Here is a 23,125-nt window from a genome sequence, read left to right on the forward strand (position 1 = left end):
TCTTTCTTTTTTCTTTTTTTTTAAAGAGAAAGGTTTTAACTTTTACACATCTCCAAAGCCAGCATGATATATTTGGAAATTTGGGCATAGCTTCTCTTACTTCTTCCTGCTGGAGGGGGGCACTGTATCTTATGGGGACACAAAGAAAAATTTAGGATTATGGAGTAGTCCGTGAAGGTGTATCATCTGAGCCAGCTGCCTTGAAACAGTTCTGGATGTTGGGTCATCTGAGCCTTGGTGTCATCGGAGACCTTTCAGGAGGTCTTGGCTGGTCAAACCTGATGTATCTTAATCTGGAACAAATCCATAGCCTCTGACTTTCTGTGGAAACAAAAGCAGAGCCTCCTTTACAAAGCAAAATATCCTTATATCCAAATATTGAAGTCAAGGTACCTTTAAAATACACATTTTGGCATAACTCAACAGCTTTTATAATCAAATGTTTTTCTTCAGTTACGAATATCAAAGAGAACATAATCCAGATTCTCTGTGTGGTAGCCATCTTTATGTGGCTTATTTTTTAAATTACCTTGAGCCTATTGCTTTAAACTGCAGCATTCTAAGACTGAAGCAGTGCTGTGGCTGCTGGCTCCGCCCACTTCAGCTTCACAACATGGCAGTGGTAAGTTTACTGCCAGCTCTGGGAGCCATCAACTCTCAGAAATAGTGGGTCTATGCTTCTATCAAAGCAGCGTGTAGCCCAGACTGTCTAACATCTATCTATCACTCTAGAAAAGTTGTGGTTCCAATTTAATTATAAGCCAAGCTGGCTTTGGAGATGGAATTGGCTCACTCCTCTAAACCCAAGCATATTGCTAAAAGAAAAGGTTGAGAGATTCTTCAGTCCCGAATCAGAAGAGCCCTCTGGTGTGGGACAGAAGGAAACCAATAAAAAGGGACCATTGTCTTTAAGATTCTAATTCTCTCCATGCTTACTCTTGTTTTCTCAGAATCCTTTCTTACATGCTATGTCCTCTTTAAATCCAAACCTTCCATTTTGATAACAAATAAGTTTTTCCAATAGCAATCTCGGAAGTCTCCAGAAGGAAGATGGGGTCCCAACAACAACAACTCTACCCAATCCAGAATGATGCCATGGTAATCATCATCATACTACACTTCTTGCCAGAATTTCAGACAATCTTACCCATTACTCTAAGACTTGCTGCAGAACCTACAGTTAGTCTAACTGAGATTTAACTATCTGAGCTTTCTCACAGTACCCAACAGAGATAACATCACCCCCTAAACAGCAGGAAGCAATTCTGAGAAAATGATGCCCCTTCTCCCTTAGGTTTCATAATTCTCAGGGTTATGGATGATGGTTATAGGGTTGGGGGTGGAAGAAAATATTAGACTCAGTATTCTAAAAAAAGGGGGGGGGAGAAGAAATGGAATGGATAGGTATAAGATATTATGGTAGATTATTGTATATACTAGTAAACAAATTTAGTAAAATAGCAGCCTTAGATAATTTGCACTGTAATTTGCACTGTCATGGATTCTTATATGTTGATACAAATGTAAACTATTTTTATATTCCTATTTAAGATAATTTGTATATTGATACAAATACAGAACTATATTTGTTATAATATACATGCATTTCTACTCTTATTTGAAATATTTGTATATTGATACAAATGTAAATTTATATCTGTCATACTGTATGTATGTTCTACTTCTGTTTAGGATATTCAGTATATTGATATATATTTAAGATTATTGTCATATTGCATATTGCACTATATATTCCTACCTCTGTTATAAATATCTTGCGTATTGTCACAATTTTGAAGTCATCATTCTTTACCATACATTTGCTTATAGACTGTTTACCTTATTTACATGAAGCTTTAGTTCTTAGGTTATTTCAGTAGATAAGACTTATAGATTTATAGTCACCTATGCTTGCCATCTCTATAGTTATGTTAGTTAGGTTATCCAGATTTACAGATACATAGGTCAGATGGACAGGTAATCTTCAAACACTTCATAGACCTAGAGAATATGACATTTAAATAACTTAGAATTCTGTTGATGTGAGACATAATTGCTCCTGGCTGCACCAATTTGATCCCGAGAGAATGTTGGGCTTCTAAGACATTTCCATTTGGAAGTTTGTCTTCTTGGCACAAAATGGCCTACTGGGCAAAGAACTGCCCTTGCTTCGACTGCTGACAGTACAAGTGCAATGCTGTCCTTTCTGGACAAGCGGGACACAAGGAAAGCGACCACTGTACTCTGCCAAGACAGGGTAAGATGGTCTTTCAGAATTCCTGCTTCTGAAAATGGTCTGTCACATACTCTAGGCCTATAGCCAATTTGAATGCACCAACAATGCTGAGAAACATTAGGTGACTGTCCAGGCTGCCAGCTGTCTTGGTCTACTCTTGCAAGATTCCTGAAAGTTGCTCGCATCCATCTACCATTTCTCAGGTACCATTATATTTCTTCTCAGGTCTTTGATGGGATTGAAGACTAGCAGTTATATTTACAACTTAGTATATATATATAATATACTTTACAACTTAGTATATATATATATATATATATATATATATATATATATCTTAGATAGAACATATTAAGTATTAGATTCAGGTTCTTTAGGATAGGATACCTTTTGGAATGATCTTTGTAACATGCCACTTACCAATACTCTATACTTCTCTGGGTTTTAGTATGTGTTTCTTGCTTGATATTGTTCACATTGGTTGTAGTTCCATCTTATCTAGGTCATTATCCCTCATTATTCCTGGACAATATTTGATAACCATTCCTTTGTATATAGTCTTGTATTAGGTTAGAACCTTCTTCTTCTTCTTCTTCTTCTTCTTCTTCTTCTTCTTCTTCTTCTTCTTCTTCTTCTTCTTCTTCTTCTTCTTTTTCTTCTTCTTCTTCTTCTTCTTTTCCTTTTTTTTGGTTTTTCAGACAGGGTTTCTCTGTGTAGCTTTGTGCCTTTCCTGGGACTCACTTGGTAGCCCAGGCTGGCCTCGAACTCACAGAGATCCGCCTGGCTCTGCCTCCCGAGTGCTGGGATTAAAGGTGTGCGCCACCACCGCCCAGCCGGTTAGAACCTTCTTATTTAGACAAAAAGGGGGAGATGTAGTGGGTAGCCATTCCAGCTTTGCTCTGGAAGTTCCAACCCCCATTGAGGCTTTGGCAACTGTCACGCCTACAAGGTGGGGCCAAGGGAGGCACCTGGAGACCCGAGATCTGGATGGGCCAGCGCTCTCTGTTCCTGGACCCTTGATGGTGGAGGTTGACCAAGCAGAGCTCCAGAGAACACTGCTGGACTACGATACACCTTCCCCAGACTCCACGATCTACCTATCCCTTCATTTGTAAGTTACCCACTAAATAAATCTTCCTATTAACTATGTGGAGTGGCCTTAATAATTTCACCAATACACACACACACACACACACACACACACACACACACACATACACCACTACACACACACATCATACACACAGAGAGACATACACACACAGTGCTACACACACACAGAGCACCATACATATAGACACATAGACATACACACACAGCACCATAGAGACACACACCCACAACAACATACATACATACACACAGACACAACATCATACATACATACACACAGAGACATATAAACACAGCACCATATCGACACACACAGCACCATACCTATATGCACACAGACAGACACACACACGTGACAGTTAGGGGCAGCGTTCTCTGTGTGAAGCCTGTCCTCACCTCTTATATTCTAATTTATCTTTACTTCATAATCCCCAGTTTGAGAGTGCTAAGGAGATTACTTGTTAATTAAAGTGCCTGCCATACAAGCGTGAGAACCTAAATTTAGACCCCAGCACCCACATGAGTGTTAAGTGTGCTGGTACTTGCCTGTAACCTTACCATAAAAACCTAGACACAAGCGATCCCAGGAGCCTGCTGACCAGCCAGTCTAGTAGTTGGTGGGGCTGAGCTCAGTGAGAGACCCTGTCTCAGAAAAAAAAAAAAAAGGTGGAGAGTGATAGAGGAAGAAACCAGGCATCACCCTCTGGTCTCGGCAGTCACACACATGTGCACCTGCATGCACACAACTGTGCCCAAGGAAACACATGCTATGCATGTACAAACGCATGCACTACATCCAACACTTCTTCATTATGACTCATTTTAAAATGCTTTTTTGCAGTGTAAGTCATGATTCTGTCTGTTCGTAGTGGAGGTCCATCAGGGATACCTCAGGGTAGAGCTGGCTACTTCGGCTGCTATTGTATACTGTTTTAATATAATCATCTCAACCCTTTAGGCTTATTTCTGCAGGCAAATATATTCAGTATTGAATCCTGAAACATTGCTAAAACTTTTTCTGTTATTTTGTGGTAGTATGAGGCTGCTTCGTGGTAAATTCCTCAAGATAGGCTCCTGGAAAGATAATGCTAATTTCTCCCACATCGCTGACCTTATGCTGAAATATTGTTGTGGGTAGATTTAAGTTCTAGTTTGTATTTTCTTTCTTTCTTTCTTTCTTTCTTTCTTTCTTTCTTTCTTTCTTTCTTTCTTTCTTTCTTTCTTTCTTTCTTTCTTTCTCTCTCTCTCTCTCTCTCTCTCTCTCTCTCTCTCTCTCTCTCTCTCTTTCTTTTTCTTTCTCTTTCGACTATGTTAAAAGTGCCACGTTGTTGCTTACTAGTGTGAACTTTGGCCGTCAACATGTCTAATCTAATTGACATTCTTCCCTGTAAATGACTTAGATATTTAAGGTATTTTTCCTTTTATTCAAGGACTGATACTTAGCTAGTTAACAACCCTGTGTTGGCATTTTTATTTTCCATGGCAGCAATGTGTTCTTTAAATATATAGGTACACATTTTATTTTAATGTATGAAAACTTCCTTAATTTTTAAAAATGTATCTTTTTATGTTTTACTTTTTGGGGAGACACCTTTGGCAGTTATTGGTTCTTCTTCACATTTACATGTACCACATTAATGTGAACTATCTTAAAATATTTGGAAAATTTATTACTATTCCTTTCTACGAGCTGTTCTCTTTGCATTTTCTGTCTGTTCAGTGTTTTACTTCAGTTTTTAAGTCTTTTTGTGATCTTTTGTGTGTGTGCATGTGTGCGTGTCTGCGTCAGGTACATGTGTGCATGTGCAGGCTAGAGGATAACCTTGGGTGTTGTTCCTCAGCTGCCATCTACCTTGTGTTTTGAGACAGGGCCTCTCATGGCCTGGAACTTACCAAGTAGGCAAGGCTAGCCAGCCAGTGATTCCCTCGGGGATCTGTTTGTCTCTGTCTTCCTAGTATGGAATTATGAGTACATTCCGCCATGCCTGGCATGGCTTCAGGGCCTCATGCTTGCATGGCAGCATTTCATTGACTAAACAATCTCCTCAGCCCCTCTTACCCTTCTCTAAAATGCCAATCCTCATTCAATGTACTCTCTTATTTAGTTACATAAGAACTTCATTTTGGATTTGTGGTGTTTAAAGGTTTCAGTATGTCTTAAAAATTTATTTATCTAAATTTGTAACATTTGAGCAGAGTTTTCTTTGTTGTCGTGTGTGTGTGTGTGTGTGTGTGTGTGTGTGTGTGTGTGTGTGTGTGATGCTGGCTATTGAATCCAAGGCCCTATGCATGCTTTGCAAGCCACTGTGCTGTCCCCAGCTCTGTGGCCACATTTTTCTGTGGGTCCTCAGAGTCTCTGTGGCAAAGGTCAAGCTCTATGAGCTGGTGTTCAAGGCCCCTGATGTCTGGTCTGTGGCTGTCGGAACAGTTATTTCTCTATCAGGCCTGTTCTTTAGTGCTGTGCCTCAGCTCTTGGATGGTCCTGCTGCCCTGCTTCTCTGTGTCTTTGATCTTTCTGCCGCCACTGTCTTCTTCTCCCTTTTTGAGTTGTGTCTTTGTTTTAGTTGGGGTTTCTATTGCTGTAATGAATAGAAATGACCAGAGCAACTTGGGGAGGAAAGGGTTTATATGACTTACACTTCCACATCACAGTTCATCATCAAAAGAAGTCAGGACAGGAACTCAAATAAGGCAGGAACCTGAAGGTAGGAGCTGATGCAGAGACCATGGAGGGCTGCTGCTTACCAGCTTGCTCATCTGGCTTGCTCAGACTGCTTTCTTATAGAACTTAGGACCACCAACCCAGGGATGGAACTGCTTACAATGGGTTGGGCCCTTCCTCATCAATCACTAATTAAGAAATACTTTACAGCTAGATCTTTTTTTTCTTCATAACATTTTTTTATTGATTATTTGGGAATTTCACATCTTGAACCAGGAGCACACTCTCTTCCCAGTCCCCCTAGGTCTGTCTCCAACCCTTCCCTCCCAAAAAATATCAGAAGTAAAGAAAAAAAAGTCCAGTTTGTATTGCCCATATACTCACTAGAGCATGGTCAAACTCCCAGTGGCCAGCCCATTAAAGAGACGGTCTGAATTCTAGCACTCGGGAGGCAGAGGCAGGTAAATCTCCATGAGTTTGAGACCAGACTGGTCTACATAGTGAGTTCCAGGACAGCCAGGGCTACAGAGAAACCCTGTCTCAAAAACCAAAAAAAGAAAAAAGAAAAGCAAAGCAAAGAAAACCAAGTCCTTCCCTCTTTCCCTGCCTCTACCTGAGCCAGAAGCATCAACTGTGGAGAGCTGTACTTCAGCAGCCTTATTACAACTTTAAAGAGTTCTCTTCCTTAGCTTTCTGTGTAGGCTGATACTTTTTTGGGGGTGGGGTGGGTTTAGGGGTCGCCACGGCAGCCTTCTCTGTCCCTCTTTCCCAGCTGTGAGCCTGCAGTCATCGATACCATGGTAGTAGTAGCTGTCTTGCCCTTTAGAGTCAGCAGGAGCACGGATCATGGACTTATATGTGGTTTCTGGAGACAGCGTAGACCTCAGGATGGCTCTGGTGACAGTACAGGCCACAAACATCAACACGGCTCTCTGCCACAGTAGGAACATGGACTCAGACATGGCTCTTGTTTGGCAGCACAGACCCAGTCATCATCATGGCCTCAGGTGATGACGCAGGCCACTCACATCAATATGGCCCCCAGTGGCAGGATAACCCATGGACATCAACATGGCTTCAGGTGACAGCACAGACCACGGACATCCAAATGGCTTTTGGTGGTAACAATGGTCATGAACATCAACACAGATCCTGGATGAAGTAGGACCACAGACCTAGACGTGGCCCTTGACAGCCGCATAGACCCAGACATCATCATGGTGATGTGTCACACGGTATATACTACTACTACCAACTATTATAACAACTATTATTATTATTATTATCATCATCATTATTATTATTTTGCCCAGACAGCTTTGCATGCAAATATTCACTGACATGAGCAGCTGGTCTGGACCAAGGTTTCTGGTTTCTGAACATAAGTACTGGACCATCACTGAAGTTCGTCTTGGATATTCTGCTGTTGCCAGAGTCATGGTGACTCTGTAGCTCCGGTTCTGCAGGACTGGCTCCTTCTAATGTTCCACCACTCAAATCTGTTGGGGTGGACCTACGGAAAGTGCTGGATCTGGGCCCAGCTGAGTTGGTGAGCCGGTGGCAGGCCTGGCCTTGTGGTTAGTGGGGCCTGGGCTCTATAGCTGGATCTTATGTAGGTATTTCCTCAGTTGAGGCTCCCTCCTCTCAGATGACTCTAGCTTGTGTCAAGTTGACATAAAACTAGCCAGGACTTTTTTTCACACTTTTAAGACAGAATTCCAATATGAGTGCCTTCATCAATTGTCCTTGATATCTGGCTGTCCCTTGCCACAAACCTAAGCTGGATTAATGGTCTTATCTGATATTTCTAATCCTCAGAGCTCACAAGTGTCATTTTTCTTCACAGTCTGGAGAGCAATGTGTTTTCTATGTGTTTTTACCTCTTCTCCTATCTTCTTTTGGATGTGAGGATTCCTAGTATAGCACACCTAGAAGTTATTTAATACATTTGTTATTTTAGTACTAAAATAAAGGTAAACATGTTTTCCCCTGACTTTTATGATTTTTCCTCCTGATTTTTAATGTTATTTATCATAATACCCAAATGCCTCATTCACGGTTGGTGTTTAATACATACTTTATGGTTGACAAAGTTTATAGATGCTGTTCTCATGGAGCATGGTCTTTGGTAAAATGATCACACTGGGGAGAAAAAGTTCCTAAGGTTTAAATATGGAGAAAGATGGCTACGAGAAAAGCTTCACGAGTGAGGTTGTCTGGAAACCCCATTAGCATTCTAACCAGCTTTGATATTGTAGGTCACACCCTGAGTGTGTGAGCTAAGAAGATGACCTAGGTCACCCCGAAATGTTCACATACTATGTAATGAGATGGTGTTGACCTGGTGCAGAAGACTGGCAACTTAAAGAGAACCCAAAGCACCAGCATCAGCATCAAATATCTTCCCAGTAGGAAGAGGCCCGTGAATCCTCACCAGATGCTATGACCTTCATTTCATGCCAGCTCTCCTCCATGTTTGAGCCCCCACTCATTCTGTTCTTCCCACCCACAGTGTTCTTACTTTTCCCATTGCCTGCCTGGCCTCCTCTCCCCTCCTCCCTCCAGGGCCCACATCCCACTTCTTTGTTTGGATTTCTCTGTACCACTGTTCCCTGAAATCATCACCACACCACACTTCCGTGTGTAATCTCACTCCTCCAGTATTAAATGTGCCTTGAATTGCTTTTAGTGATGAGATGTTTTTGAAAGGCTCTTCTGATGTCCTGTTAGGTACCAGCACTAGAAAAAGGTAAACGTGGGGTAAAACTGTTGTTGGTGGTGCCATGGAGGAAGTTTCCAGGCTGGTTTCCTCTAGAAGAAGACTCAGACTATGCGTAAAGCCTTTCCTGTGACTCTGAAGGGCTAGTAGGGGTTCTTTGTGCATTTTTCCCACCTTTCTGGCACTAGTTGATATTGGACCTGAGCTTGGGGTGGAGTGGGCGAAGATTGGTAAGGATCAATTTGGGAGCTGCGACCCTTCCCCCTTTAACCACACAGGGCTCATCTCTGATGGTTTGGTGTGCTGCCTCTTGAACAGAGCCTGCCGCTGGCATTAGCAATGCTGCTTCCACCTCACTTGGACTGATTCCTTTGCTTCAAACCCAGCTACCTGCACTCCAATAGCTTCCCACTGGGAGGATCTGTCTGCTGCCGCTGTTTCCCAGCAACCCCCAGCTTTGCCATGCCACTCAAGCTTTATACCAGGTCATCCTTAACACTTTCTCACCTGTCCTCCCAGGCAGAGTCGAGGCATGCCTGTCAGTGAGACACACTCTCCACCTTCTGGCAGATGGAGTCGCCAAGAGCAACCTTCATGGAGGCGTGCCAGGGAGCCTGACAGGGAGATTCCCTGACTACAGCTCCTTAGGCAGGTGCTGAAGATGACAGATTTGCTGAGTGGAGGCCCTCTCTGCTGCTGGAGGGGTGGGCTCGAATGCACGATTTTCACCCCAAGGGTCACTGCACTGTCAGGAAGCCTTAGCTTCTCTAATATTTCCTTAAGCAGTTATTCCTAGATCTGATGCCACTCCCCTCCCCCAAGGTTGTTGTCTTAGTCGTGGTTTCCATTGCTGTGATAAAGCACTATGACCAAAAAAAGTTGTCAAGAAAAGGAATTATTTCATCTTATTCTTATAGTCCATCATGAAAGGAATCCAGGGCAGGAACTCAAGGCAGGAACCTTGAGGCAGGAACTGAAGCAAGGGTCATAGAGGAACACTGCTCACTGGCGTACTCCTCATGCTTGATCAGCCTGGTTGTTTGTTTGTTTGTTTTAATATACCCCAGGTGTTTCCTGCTTTGGGATGGTATCACCCACTGTGAGTTGGGCCCTCTCACATCAATCATTAATCAAGAAAATGTACCACAGATTTATCTCCAGGCTAATCTGCTGGGGTCATTTTATCAATTGAGGTTCTCTCTTTCAAAATTACTCTGGTTTGTGTTAAGTTGACATAAAACTATCCAGCACAGCCCTTTGGGGCAGAAAATTATCATCTGTTCCTTTTGTGATTCCTTTACTGAGGGTAGCTTTTACTCCCTTTAGCTGTGGCATTCAGTTTATTTTAACTGAGTTGATGAGGTTGTAACTGGGAGGAGGAGAGGCTTACATAGTTGTCAGAGGTTGTAGTATGAACGGCTAGCATGTTTTCTGTCCATCTCCTTCTAGTGTGTGGATCCTGGGGATTGAACTTGGGTTGTCAGGCTCAATGGCAAGTCTCTTATCTCTTGGACCATCTATCTTATAGGCCCCACTATACTGATTTTTATCATGGTATTCCTAGTGTTTAACATTTTTATGTTCTTTGAGTAAACTCTATTTATGATACAATGATGCATTTTTTATAGTATTCTGTATATTCTCCTTACTGGTATTTTATAGGAATATTTTGTAGATGTTTCACAAGTAATGTTGGTCTGTAGGTTTGTTTATATGGCATCTTGTAATGTCAATGCTATAATATACTCTATAACGTTATATATTAAAAAGAATGGTTTAAAATAACTTAATAAATACAGTGATTATATGAAACATAGAAGATCAACATGATCATTCCTGGGACATCTAGACAATTGAAGACTCACTACCCATTTTTGGCATTTGTATGATAGCTTCAGTTTAGCTTCTAGTGGGTGTTTATGGCAAGCACAAGCGTTTTGCTTTTTATTGCACATTTGTATTCTTACTGATACTATAATTACTTTTGTTGACTTATTTTAATTGGTGCATACAATTGTACATATCTGGAGCTGGAAGCGTGACTAAGTTAGTAAAGTATTTGACTTGCAACTGTGAGGCCTGACTGAGTTCAGGCCTCAGTTACCACATAAAAATGTCAGGTGTGATGGCACCTGCTGGTAATCCTAGTGCTGGAGAGGCAGAGGCAGGAGGGTCCCTGGGCTCTCTGACCATCCAGTCCAGCCTAACTGATGAACTCCAGGCTAATGAGAGACCCACTCCTGATGGCATTTCTGATGATGACTCCTGAGGGCTCTCCTTTGACCTCCATGTATTTGTGCATATACATGCATACACACATGTACCCACAACGTGCATAGGAAATTGTGTGTGTTTCTAAAATATCATGTGATGTTTTAACGCATGCATGAACTGTGTAGTGCTCAAAGCAAGGTAAACAAATTGCTATCTTCTGCCGAGTCTTTATTTAAACAGTCGATTGTAGAAATTACTGAGTGTCCACCCAAGTCCAGTTTTCCTTCTTTTAGTGAACATTGCTTTTGCCAGCCTGATTGAAAGCTAGGCCCAGCCATGTGACTGCTTTCAAATAATGACTAGTAATGGAATCGATGTACACCAGTTTTAGCCTAAGCTTTGACAGCTTCCCATGCCCTTCTTGTAAATCAGCTTTTGTTCCAGGTTGGCACTTGTGGCTAGGCAACTGAAAAATGCCACTTCTCTGCTCCCTTCAGGATTATGAGGAGAATGCCAGAAGACAATGTGAAAAGAAAACAGGCAGGAAAAAAATCAGAATGATCAAAACCAAGGTAAGCTGTAAGCTGTTTAGGACATAGCGTGGAGACTGGTGTGATCAGAATGTGTTTGGTGCTGAAGTAAGTCTGGGAAGGAATGAAGGTCAGGTTGACAAATACCAGCTGTGCAAAGCCAAACTGGAGATGAATATAAGCAGTGGAATATTTGCAGGTCTATAGTGTCATTAGATTCAGGTAATTGCCTCAGTGCTGGAGTAAGAAAGTCTAGACTGGCTTCAAAAGAACCTGGATGGTTTTGAATGAAGAAGCCTCAGTCAATGTTAGAGGTCCAGGGAAGAGATGCTCAGAGTATAGGTGGGTGCTGTTCTAGTTCCATTTCTGTGGCTGTGATAAAGTTCTGTGACAAAAAAAGCAACTCAGGAGAGAAAGAATTTATTTTGGCTCACACTTCCCTGTTACAGTCCATGATTGTGAGAAAGTCAAGAAGCAGCTAGTCACACCCATAGGCAAGAGCAGAGAGGAATGTGTGCATCCACTCTTGGCTTGGTTGCTTGCTTGCTTGCCCTCAGCTCAATTTCTCCACTCATACAGTTCAGGGTCCTTGCATAGGGAATGGTGCCGCCCACAGTGAGCTGGCTCTTTCCACATCAATGAACTTAACTGAGACAACCCCCACCCCAGATGTGGCCATATGTCAACCCCATAGACAGTCTTTCATTGAGACTCTTTCCAAAAGATTCTAGGTTGTGTCAGGTTGACAACGCTAAGCATTACAGGTACTTTGCTAGGAAGGTGTGCTAATGATGTAGAAGAAAGTTGGGGCTGGAGGTGAGTTCAGCTTCTTGGTGCAGGTGGGCAGTGGTACCATTCACTTGCAGTACTATGTGGGAACAGAGAGTGTGCATTATGTAAATTCTAACTTACTTGATTGAAAACATTTTAATTCTGTCTGAATCCATCAGTTAGTTGACTGCTTGGCTAAAATTTAGAGACTAACTTGTGTTTTTCCCCTATTGTCCTTTAGGGTAAAATCAAGGTGAAAAACTGTTTAAATTTTTGAGTTGTTTCTGTACCTTGCTTTATTACGCTTCCGTTCACAGGTTTTGCCATTATTCACCTTCAAGCAGGATGGAGTGAGCACGATTTCTAAGTGGGGAGTTTATTTACAGCTTTCTTTAAAATTCTGGAAAGGTGTCAAAGTTGCCAGTATAAAGTGTTTTCTCATTTCTCTTAATGTCTTTTCACACCTATTTTTTTTTTTTTTACTACAGGCTGTTATCATTCTTATAGGAAATGAGTAACGGTGAGTCATAAATCTAACAGTTCGGCAGACAGTCAGCTGTGTTTCTAAAAGGTCCCTGTCACTTGTCTGATATTTTAGTGTTTATACTTTTGAAAAAGGAAATTGTTAGGGTTGTCTGTGAAGGTTGAGTTGACTGATAGGCTAATAATTTATTTATTGTCTATATGATCATTAGGATCAAAATGTACATGCAGAGATGGAGGTGAGCTGGGAACAGTGGCGCATACCTTCAATTCCAGCATTCAGGATGCAGAGACAATGGATGTCTGTGTGTTCACAGCCTGGTCTAACTAGTGAGTTCTAAGTGAGCTGGGGCAAATAGTGACACCCTATCTCAAAAGAAAAAAAAAAAGAAGGAATAATTTGTTTGTTTGTTTTCTATTTCTTTAAAACATAAAACAATTATGTAGAATTTGTTCAGATCATTAAAATGACTTTCCATAGCTCAAACTATACCAATATAAAAATTTCTCAAAATCCCAATAACTTTGTGTAGCTTTTTTATTTTTAGTAAGTTTGGTGTTTAAAAATATCATGTATATCATGTGTTGTTTTCACTAGTATTTTCAATCAATTTTGAGAATTTCAATCTGAGTATTGTATTTATATCATTTTCCCTGTCTCTCTCCTGCCTCCAATATCTCCCATGTCCTCCCACTCTCTCTCTCAAGTTCATGACTTCTTTAATTATAATTGTTGCATGTACACACACACACACACACACACACAGGATAAAACATACTGAGTCCATTTAATGCCAATGTTAATGGGAGAAATTTTACAAGGTCACTTTAGTGTTTTGTTTTGAAACATAATTATAGGTTCTTTGCCTATTTTAGAAATAAAGCTAAGAAAATGCCTATAATTTCATTTGGAGTTTAACAGATTTAAAGAATTCTGCACGGGTCCTACTCTAGAGACAGATGGATGCGTGTGCAAGGCTAGCTCTTCCACTTGTGTGTTCTCCTTGCTAAGTGTGGTTCCTTTATGACTCTTTACACAGGATGTCTAACTTCCATGGTGTAATTCCACAGTGTTCCTAGGTTCATGAGCTAGGCAAAATAAACCCCCAGTTTCATTAAAACACAATTCTGATTTTGGGTGGTGATACTCTATCCTTGCCAGATTCCTCATATTTGGGTTTCTGAGGTTTTTTTTCTTTTTCCTATAACGCCATCTGTCAACTCTTGTATCTTCCCTGATACTGCCAGCATTCTTAGGCTCACTTACAAGAAAGTGAGGCACATTCCAGAAAAAGTGTGTACTCCAAAACACTGGTGCCAACTCCATGGCTAAGCTTGTCAGAAGCTTCCGGTGCAGCATAGACAGGCGCACCGGAACAGATTTCTCTCCCCTCACTGCTAATGCCATTCTTCCGTTTTCTCTTTGATTTGATGATTTAAAGTTATTTTTATTCTGAGATAATCACATATTGACATGCAGTTGTAAGAAATGATACAAAGAGCTTTTGAATACATTTCCTCTGTTTTGTTCCAATGGTGAGGCATCTCCCCAGCTCTGGATTATTATTACTATTATTTTTATTTCACACTAGAGATGTATTCAGTTTCCCCTAAAATTTGTAAGCATTTACTGTTACTATTTTTAGTTCTTTTATAGGTGTGATTGGGGTTTGTACCTATGTTCTTCTGTCGTTGTGGTTCTATTTAATGTTTACAATTTTTTTGTCTTTGCATCTTCCATGAGATACTATTCATAGCCATCTGCCACATCAGCTTTGTGTTATGACAGTGTCAAGAGTCATTCTACAATAGATGTCAGACAAACATGGACAGGTCATTGTTGGCATGCAGAAATATTACTTCTTACGTGGACTTTCCATCATGCAGTTTCCAAGTTCATTTATTCGTTATAGTTTTCCAGGGGTAAAGTCTTTAGGTTTCCTCTAGTCCACAAACTGTGGGCTGTTTATCAATCTTTTATGATTTCAATGTTTGATGTTCTTTCTCTTATCTAGTTACTATGGCTAGGACTTCCAATACTTTTTGAGCAGCAAACTTGGGCACCTTGTTTTGTTCCTGATCTGACAGGTAGAGCCTGAGTTTTCTGTTGTTGACTATGATGTTGGGTGTAACTTTTTTTTACTTTTATCCTTTAAAAGCAAATTAAGAAATGTCTCGAGACAGAAAAATGGAAGCAGAACACAATGGAATTCACGGGATGCAACACAAGCAGTTCTAAGAAGAATTTTTATGGTGATAAATGCTATTCTGGGTAGAGCTATCTGGAGGAATGGAACCCATAGAGAGTTTATGTACTGTAAAAAAGGGTTTATTAGATTGGCTTACCTGATTTGGCTGTCCAAATGCTAGAGGGGCTGTACCTGGAAGCTGCTTAGCTTAGCTTCCGTGGAGCTGGATGCCGTCGTAGCTCCGATTTGGTGCCAGCGGCCTGCAGAGTCATGGTATTGAGCACACATAGACAGGGTAAAGAAGCTGGAACGTTCTGTCAGCAGATGATGGCAGCAATGGTGGCAGACATGCCCACTCAAGAAGGAGCAAAGACACACAGTCTTGTGGTGCTTTTCCACTGGGTTCTTTGCATCCGGACCATCTGTGGGAAGGTGCTGGCCATTTGGACCAATCTTTCTCCCTCAGCTGCCCACTCTGGAAATGCCCTCACAGACAGACCTAGAATTGCATTTCCCAAGGAATCCCAAATACCATCACATCATCCCTCGGGGGCACATCACAAATGCATATAGAAAATATGTGAAGAAAATAATCTCAAGTGAGCGATATAACTATATACCACAGGGACTAGGAAAAGAAGCTAATCACACAGTAAAATAAGGGGGGGAAAGAATAATAGAAGTTAAATGACAGAATAAAATTAGAAAAATGTAAAGAAAACTAAAAAAAATTTTTAAGGTAGAGAGAATTCTTTAAAATCTAGAGTGACCACAAAAGAGAGAGGTTATTCATAATAAAACTAGAAATGAAAGAGAATTATAGGCACCGTCACGGATATACAAAGGCAAATGTGACACTACTTTGAATAATTATATGCCAAAATGGATAATCTGTAAGAAATGGATGCATTTCTAGAAACTTACATTCTACCAAAGCTGAATTATAAATAAGCAGAAATTCTGTATAGTCTATTACAGGAGAGGAGACTGAATCAGTCATGAAAATACTCCCATCAGAGAAAAGCCCAAGGCCAGATGTTATCATGGGAGAATTTTATGAAACGTTTATAAAAAAGAACACATACCCATCATTTTCAAACCCTTCCAAAAAGAGAAAGCAGTACTTCTAACTCATTTTGTGAATTGCTGGTTCTTTTCTTTTTGAATATGTGCCCATTGGCAGATCCAAATGAAGGAGGCCTATAGAACTATATTTTGGAGTCTATGTGGAAAATAATAAGGAAACCTAGCAGGGTTGTTCCTTCCAATCTAAGGTTTCCTTAAAAAAAATATACCATATGTTTGCATTTCAGAGTTTTCATACTTTGTTATGTTTTATCCATTGAGTTTTAGTTAGAGATGTGGGGAGCTGGGAGAAATTGGCCTGCTCCATCGTTGCCAGAGTCCCAAATAATTTTTTTAAAAAAAAATACTGTTTACTTATGCTTGTTTGAGAAAATACAGAAAAATATAAGGAAAATAATTCATTTTTTAGTTTATCACTCAGAAAGAGTGCTAACACCTTCTCCCTTGCTCCATAAATTAAGTGTCCTCTTTCCCTTCCTAGACACAAACTCTCTCACATACATGAGAGTATAGTTCTTCTAATGTAGTTGGGGAGTCCATACCAGCAGGTGGTATATAGTCTTTGAAATTACTGAAGAGCCCCATATTATTTCTGAATATCATGTACCTCATTGCATTAATCATTAATGTGCATTAATGGCTGATGATTAATCATTTAATATTTAGACTACTTCCAATTCAGTGTGATTATAAAAATGTTATAAATATTATAAAATATGGCAGTTATCTCTACGTAAATTGTTATCCAAAATTTTAATATTTTCATTATGGAAAAAAAACCCTCTGGTTTTGAATCCAGAGTTACAAAATTCATCAACTTTCATAGAAGTAAGATATGTAATTTCTTTATAAGTTGGTCATTCATCAGTTTTTTTAACACCACCTTTTATCAGTTCTAGCTGACAATACAGCACCAAAGTCCATGCTACTGTGGAGTTTACTCTCTAATATGAAAAGTGCTGTGGGCATTATCGATTAGCCATTGGTCCCCTTGTTATAGAGAAAGACTCTCAGGTATCAGTCTCTGATACCAGGTATCATTAAATTGATCATACCTGAAAACAACAAGTATTGTGATAATGTAAAACGACGAGGATTAATAGGATTTTTTCTAGTGACAGTGTAAATTAGTGTAAGGATTCTAGACAACTACCACTTACTAAAGCAAAATGTGTAGCAAACACCTCGTGACCCAACAGTTCCATTGCTGGGTACACACTGGTATGCACTATCATGCTTAACAAATTGTTAATAGCAAACTTGTGTGTAATAGTTCTAAACTACGAATCACCCAGATAATCTAATGCTAAGCTGTGGCACATTCATACAGAGTTGTGATACCCAGCAAAGACAAAGGCAAATTAGTACTGTCTGCTTCACAGACCTAAGAAAGGCCAAGGGGTGACTAGAGGGGTACACACTGTATAAAACCATTGTGGGAAGTTCAGGACCAACAGTGAGGACCACAGAGCAGTGGTTATGGCCGCAAAACCCATGGTGCTAGTTGTGAATGGGCATGAGAAAAAAATTGGGGGTGCTAGAACTGCCCCAGATAATGGTGTGTATTGATGAACACAGATTCTACCTGTTACATCTGAACAAACACAGCAAGTGTTTTTATACATCTTGGACTTATCTGGAGAGGTCAAATTTGACTTACTGTCTATTGGTTCTGCGCCTAGTTCAATGTCACTTTGAAATCGGTGAGACATTTGTGGTAGATTTTATTAGCTGATGATAGCTCCCCTTATCCCCACCCCAAACTTCTCAAGTGAATATTCAGGAACTCAATTTTCTCAAGATAAAATAGTTCTTTCTTTCATCTTTAATACACTATCAGATATAGAGGGTTCCCAGAATTCTCCATGCATCCAACAAACCAGAACCACTCAGCTCCTCAACACCGGGAGCCTGGCATCACTGTCTGTGTGAGGACCATTGGGGAGACTGGTTTCTTATCTTAGGCTGGTTACTCCAAGTCCTAGAATTCTGGATCATTCTTTATCCCTAAGACTTCCACCCCCATGCATGCTATGGAGAGTGATATCATTGTCTCCCACCTCAGTACTCATTAGCTTCTGATGTAATGTCAAATCTCCTTTTTTGTTTGTACATCTGCCTGCCCCCCCCCCCACATCCCCCTTTTCTGGAAGGCCTTCTCCAGGAGTCCAGACATTTGTGTTCATTTACTTCACTTCTGAATCATCCACAAGGTGTGTGCAGACTGAAGTATATTAGGTGATAGCAAAAGGAAATGATCCCCTCATGTTCGTATGAATGAGCGTCTCTCTAGGCCTAGGACAAACACTAGCACTGATGGGGTTTAGGGATGTCTGAGAATGAAAAGACGAGTTTCCTGGGAAATCCTTTCCTGATGTGTTTGCTTTTGAAAATACCCAGCTTTGATTTGGCCCCAGCAATGTTGGCAGAGTCCCTTTGGGGAGCTCTCTAGAGACATGGCCATGGCAGGCAGCTTCCCAGAAAGGCAGCAGCTGGTCCTTGAAATCTCTCTCTTCCTTTACTTTGTAAAGTTTTCATGGCACAGCTGAGAAGATTCACAGAATTCTACCCAGTGTTGTCTAATTACATTTTAAAATGTCCTCAGTACTATAAATTACAGCTCCGAACTCTAGCCTCCCTTTCTCTAACTGTTCGGATGATTGGGGGTGAATGGTTGTAAGTGGTATTTCTGGTCACTTTTGGGTGTGTTTAACTGTCTAGTGTGCTAGAGAAAGCTTCAGAGAGTCTATAACAACAACAGAATCTCTTATTATTATATGCTAGTCTAGGAGTCTGGACACCAATACAACCAGTCCATGAATAGAAACCAGGCATTCAAATCAGATGGATCGGCTTCACCTGCAATTTCTGCTACTTGCTAGTCACACAGCTAACCATTAGCCAGATAATCTCACGTCTTGCTCCAACAAAGTGAGGTTAATACTTGTAATGTGTAGTTACATAGAGACTGGTAAGATTAGAATGTCTAGATTGCGCCTGTCACAAACTAGGCACTCAACCCATGTTAATTCCATCCCCTACCCTATTTTTAGTACAGGAAAATGAAGGAGTCGTTCCTTCCCAAAACCATTGCCACCTGTGTCCCTGGCGAAATTTGGTGTTACTCACAGTTAAGCACATTGGGAGATGCAGGAATCTGGCATAGATGTCAATGAATGAATATTCAGAAATTTTAAAGAGGTAGGCCAAGCAAAGGGAATGGAGAATTAACTAAATGCAGGCATATCCTCCTGTGAAAAAGAGTAAGTTAATTCAAGAGCAGCCACAGTAGCTGGTCTGTATTTCCACATTTCTTTTGTATAGAGGAATTGGTCTCAGCACCACATCTACTGATGACAAGCCATCCATTCAGTTTCCATTGTTGAATTTCAAGCATCCTTACCGCAAGAGCTGTATCATGTCAATAGCTTCGCATTTCCCACACAATACAGAGTGAGCCTGGCTACAGTATGTGTGGTAGTGATTCCACAAGACTCCATCTTTTTTCGTGCGAAGGGAAGATCACCCATTAGATAAAATATTAATTCATAACTAACCAGAGCAAGCACATGCAATTCTTCACAATTGGGATTGTTTGTAGGACCACAAGCTGGTTGCAGGCTAAGTAGCTGAAAGAGTCCACTAACTGAAAGATGTATACCCGCCATTTGATTTCTTGATTGTGAATCAACATATGGCTTATTTTAAATGTAATAAAGGTTATCAGGAGGTAGAGGCAGGAGGATAGAGTGCTTACTGGGGACTTTTTCATGCCAGTACTATTTCTCCTATGAAGCCATGGACCTTCAGTCTTCTCTTTCCCTGGGCAGACCTACAAATATTTGAGACTTGAGTATGAGACTTCCCAAAATATACCGAGTCACGTGTTCCACTGTGATTGCAGAACACAAGTCAACTGTCTGTGCATCTGTCTGTCTGTCTGTCTATCTGCCTAGGAATCTGGTTTGAGGAGGGCCTCCTGCTTTCACTTGTTAATTCATGCCTTGGAGAAAATTCTGCACTTCTGTAAGCCACAGTTTCACTTATGATGAGGACAATAACTACACTATGGAGTTGTTGGAGAAAAGAAAACGTGAGATAGCACGTCTAAAACTCGGCACACATGCTGACCCTCACTAAGGTATGCAGTAAGAAGGACCAGATCCTATTTTGATCAGGGTAGACTTGAACATTCTAGAGAAATGCTTTCTAATTCCATGTCTGTTATGACCAGTGTTAGTTAAGTGGCATAATATACTGAAAAGAGAATTGGAATCAGATTATCTGAGGTTTAAATTGCATTTACTTATTTACTTGCTTACTTTATTTGTGTGTCTGTGTGTTTGGGTGTGCACACATAAACACTAGAATGCCATGCAGAGGTCAACGGACAAGTTGTGGGAGTGTGCTCCTTAACTCCATCATGTGGGTTTTCAGGGAGGAACTCAGATTTTCCGGATTGGCAGCAACTCCCTTTACCCACTGTACACGGTGCTCTCACGGACCCAGGTTACCCAGATTTTATTCCCGCATTTCCTATGTGTTAGCCAATAGATGACTCTTAACGCGGCATCCGACCTGCCTTGCCCGGTCCGTTTATCTGAAGAATAAATGATAAATGCTGCCTGTCTGCACTACAGTGCTGCTGAGTAGTTCAGAGGTGAAAATGCAGTTTAAACTGCAGGGCAATTGCAGACCACTGATACCTAAGGGTTATGCCAAAAGCGGTGTGGCAGAGTGTTTCCTGTCAAGAAACTCTTTGGGGGATAGTGTCCGTATGGCCCACGAGTGTGTGTGCACCATAGTCTTTTTGGTACCCACCACTAATGTAGAGTCTGTGCATGAATGGAGTAGCCTGCAGCACTTTCGTAGGTAATGTACCACGTTCTCCTCCCTCATTCTCTCTTGTCGTCAACCTCTTTCACTCCCTCACTTTCTATTCCCAAACAGCCTCTTCCTATCTTTATGTCTTTTTAAGTATCGAGAGTCCACATCTGAAAGCAAGATAATTTCATTCTCTAGAGTCAAACAATCTTCATTGTTTCCACACGGCATGTTTTCTTTATCCATCCATCTGTTGATGCTCACCTGGGCTGCTTCCAACTTGGCCACTGTGAAAAGGCTGTGTGAAACCAGGCGCAGGGATCCCCGTGGTGCACTGACTTCGGCTGTTTTGGGAACATACCCAGGAGCAGTATGGATGGATAATATGGCAGTTTTGTTTTCGTTGGCTGGGAAAACCTCCATACTGGTCCCCAGTCGCCATCCCCGTTTACACACCCACCAGCAGTGTGTAAAGGTCTTCTTTTCTCTGCACTCTCATCAGTATTTGTTGTTTTCTGTTTTCCCGATCACAGCTCTTCTGACTGAGGTGAGGTGATGCTAGCTATACATTCAATCTGCAATTCCCAATAGCTAAGGATGGTGTGAAAACGTTCATGTATTGATTGGACATTGTATTTCTCTGAGAAGCATCTGCTCAGTTCATTGGCCTGTTTATCGTTTGGGTTATTTGTTCTTTTGATGGGTAATTTTTTTTTCATTTGTTTGTTTTAGACATTAGTCCTCCATTTGGGTGGATAGCTATCTAAGATCTCCCTTTCTGCAAGCTGTCTAGATTCTGGAAACCGTGTCTAAGATGCACAGAAGCTCTTTAATTTGACACTACTCGAATCCTACGCAGAACGTCTTGGCCCCGGTGCCTATATAACCTGGAGTACTTTCCCCTGCCAGTTTCAGGGTTCAGATCTGCATTAAGATCTTTGATCTATTTGAATCTATTTTTGTATAGAGTAAGAGACAGGGACCTAGTTTCATTCTCTCATGTGTGAATACCCAGTTTCCCCAGAACTATTTATAAAAGAGTCTGGCTTTTCTCCAACATGGCTCCTGTCTCTTTGTCCAGAGTTATGTAGCTTCATCAGTTTCTTTCCGGGTCCTCTGTTCTATTCCATTGATCTACACTGTGCTCCCTCTACTCCTTGGAGGTACCCGTATCTCAGAGATCTCTCTGTCTCTGCCTCTGTCCCCACACCCCCTGCCTCTGGTTCAGATAATTTTTTCTTTGATGACTTTTCTAGTTTTTTTCCCCTACCACTTAGCTCTCCTTTGCTGACCTCAATCAGTAAATAGAAATGCCAGCAAACATCCTAATGACCATGGAATGCTTCTGCATTTGAACAGAAAATAAAAAATTTATTTGCCTAGCAAGCTATTCCCAGGCCCTCTGAATATCATCACCAATTTGTAAGTAGAAATGATTTGTATTAATATTAACATGCAAGTGAGAGTAATTCTAAGTGCCGGCTTCCTCAAATGCGGCATCTTGGCTGTCTTCATGATCCTGTCTTCTTTTTGCTCCTGCTAGTTCTGGTAAAGTCTCATTACTAATAGTGTGCATCTGATGTCATTCTTGATGGAGACAGGCTGCATGCTTCTTCCTAGCACCAGGAACACCTTTTTCTTTCAACATTGTCCCAAATGTTCTAGACAGTGTTTTAAAGCAAGAGGTAGTCACATTGGAAAGAAGTGAGCAGAATTATTTAATTCGATATAATATTGTAATATATGTGAAAAATATAAAACCGTCTACCAAAATAGTTTCTTCATATAATTACCAGGCCAGAGGATTGTATGGGGCCAATATGAAAAGGCAAATGTATTTCTATATACCAACAATCAGCCATGTTATATATTAATCAAAAAGAAGAGAATTACAAATTAAAATCCTAAAGTTAAGATTTTCTATTTGTCAAAGTATAGCATTAAGAGAGTGTAACCACTGGTGGTTGTAGCACCCAGCACTCAGGAGGCAGAGGCAGGCAGATCTCTGTGAGTTCGAGGCCAGCCTGGTCTATAGAATGAGTTCTAGGACAGCCAGAGCTACACAGAAAAACCCTGTCTAAAAAAAAAAAAAAAAAAAAAAAAAAAAAAAAAAAGAGTGTAACCATAACCCACAGAGTTGGAGAATATGTTTACCATATGCATTTCTGATATGAGACATATCCAAAACAAATGAAGAGATTCTATAAAGAAAGGGCAATTAAAATAAGTAAGAATAAACAAAAAAATGAAGTAAAAAAATCCAATGATCGAGAAACCTGTGAAAGATGCTCTCCTGCA

At 40.8% G+C, this 23,125-nt stretch overlaps 1 long non-coding RNA gene across 1 annotated transcript; it reads left to right on the forward strand.

Moving 5' to 3' along the window:
* Positions 1–7,311: 7,311 nt before the first annotated feature.
* LOC114690273 lies at positions 7,312–22,815 on the forward strand. The gene is made up of 3 exons (XR_003734061.2): positions 7,312–11,516; positions 12,734–12,765; positions 19,960–22,815. It is a non-coding gene; the product is annotated as an uncharacterized LOC114690273 (long non-coding RNA).
* The last annotated feature ends 310 nt before the right edge of the window (positions 22,816–23,125 follow it).

Source organism: Peromyscus leucopus, chromosome 7, assembly GCF_004664715.2.
Source record: "Peromyscus leucopus breed LL Stock chromosome 7, UCI_PerLeu_2.1, whole genome shotgun sequence".
NCBI lineage: Eukaryota > Metazoa > Chordata > Mammalia > Rodentia > Cricetidae > Peromyscus > Peromyscus leucopus.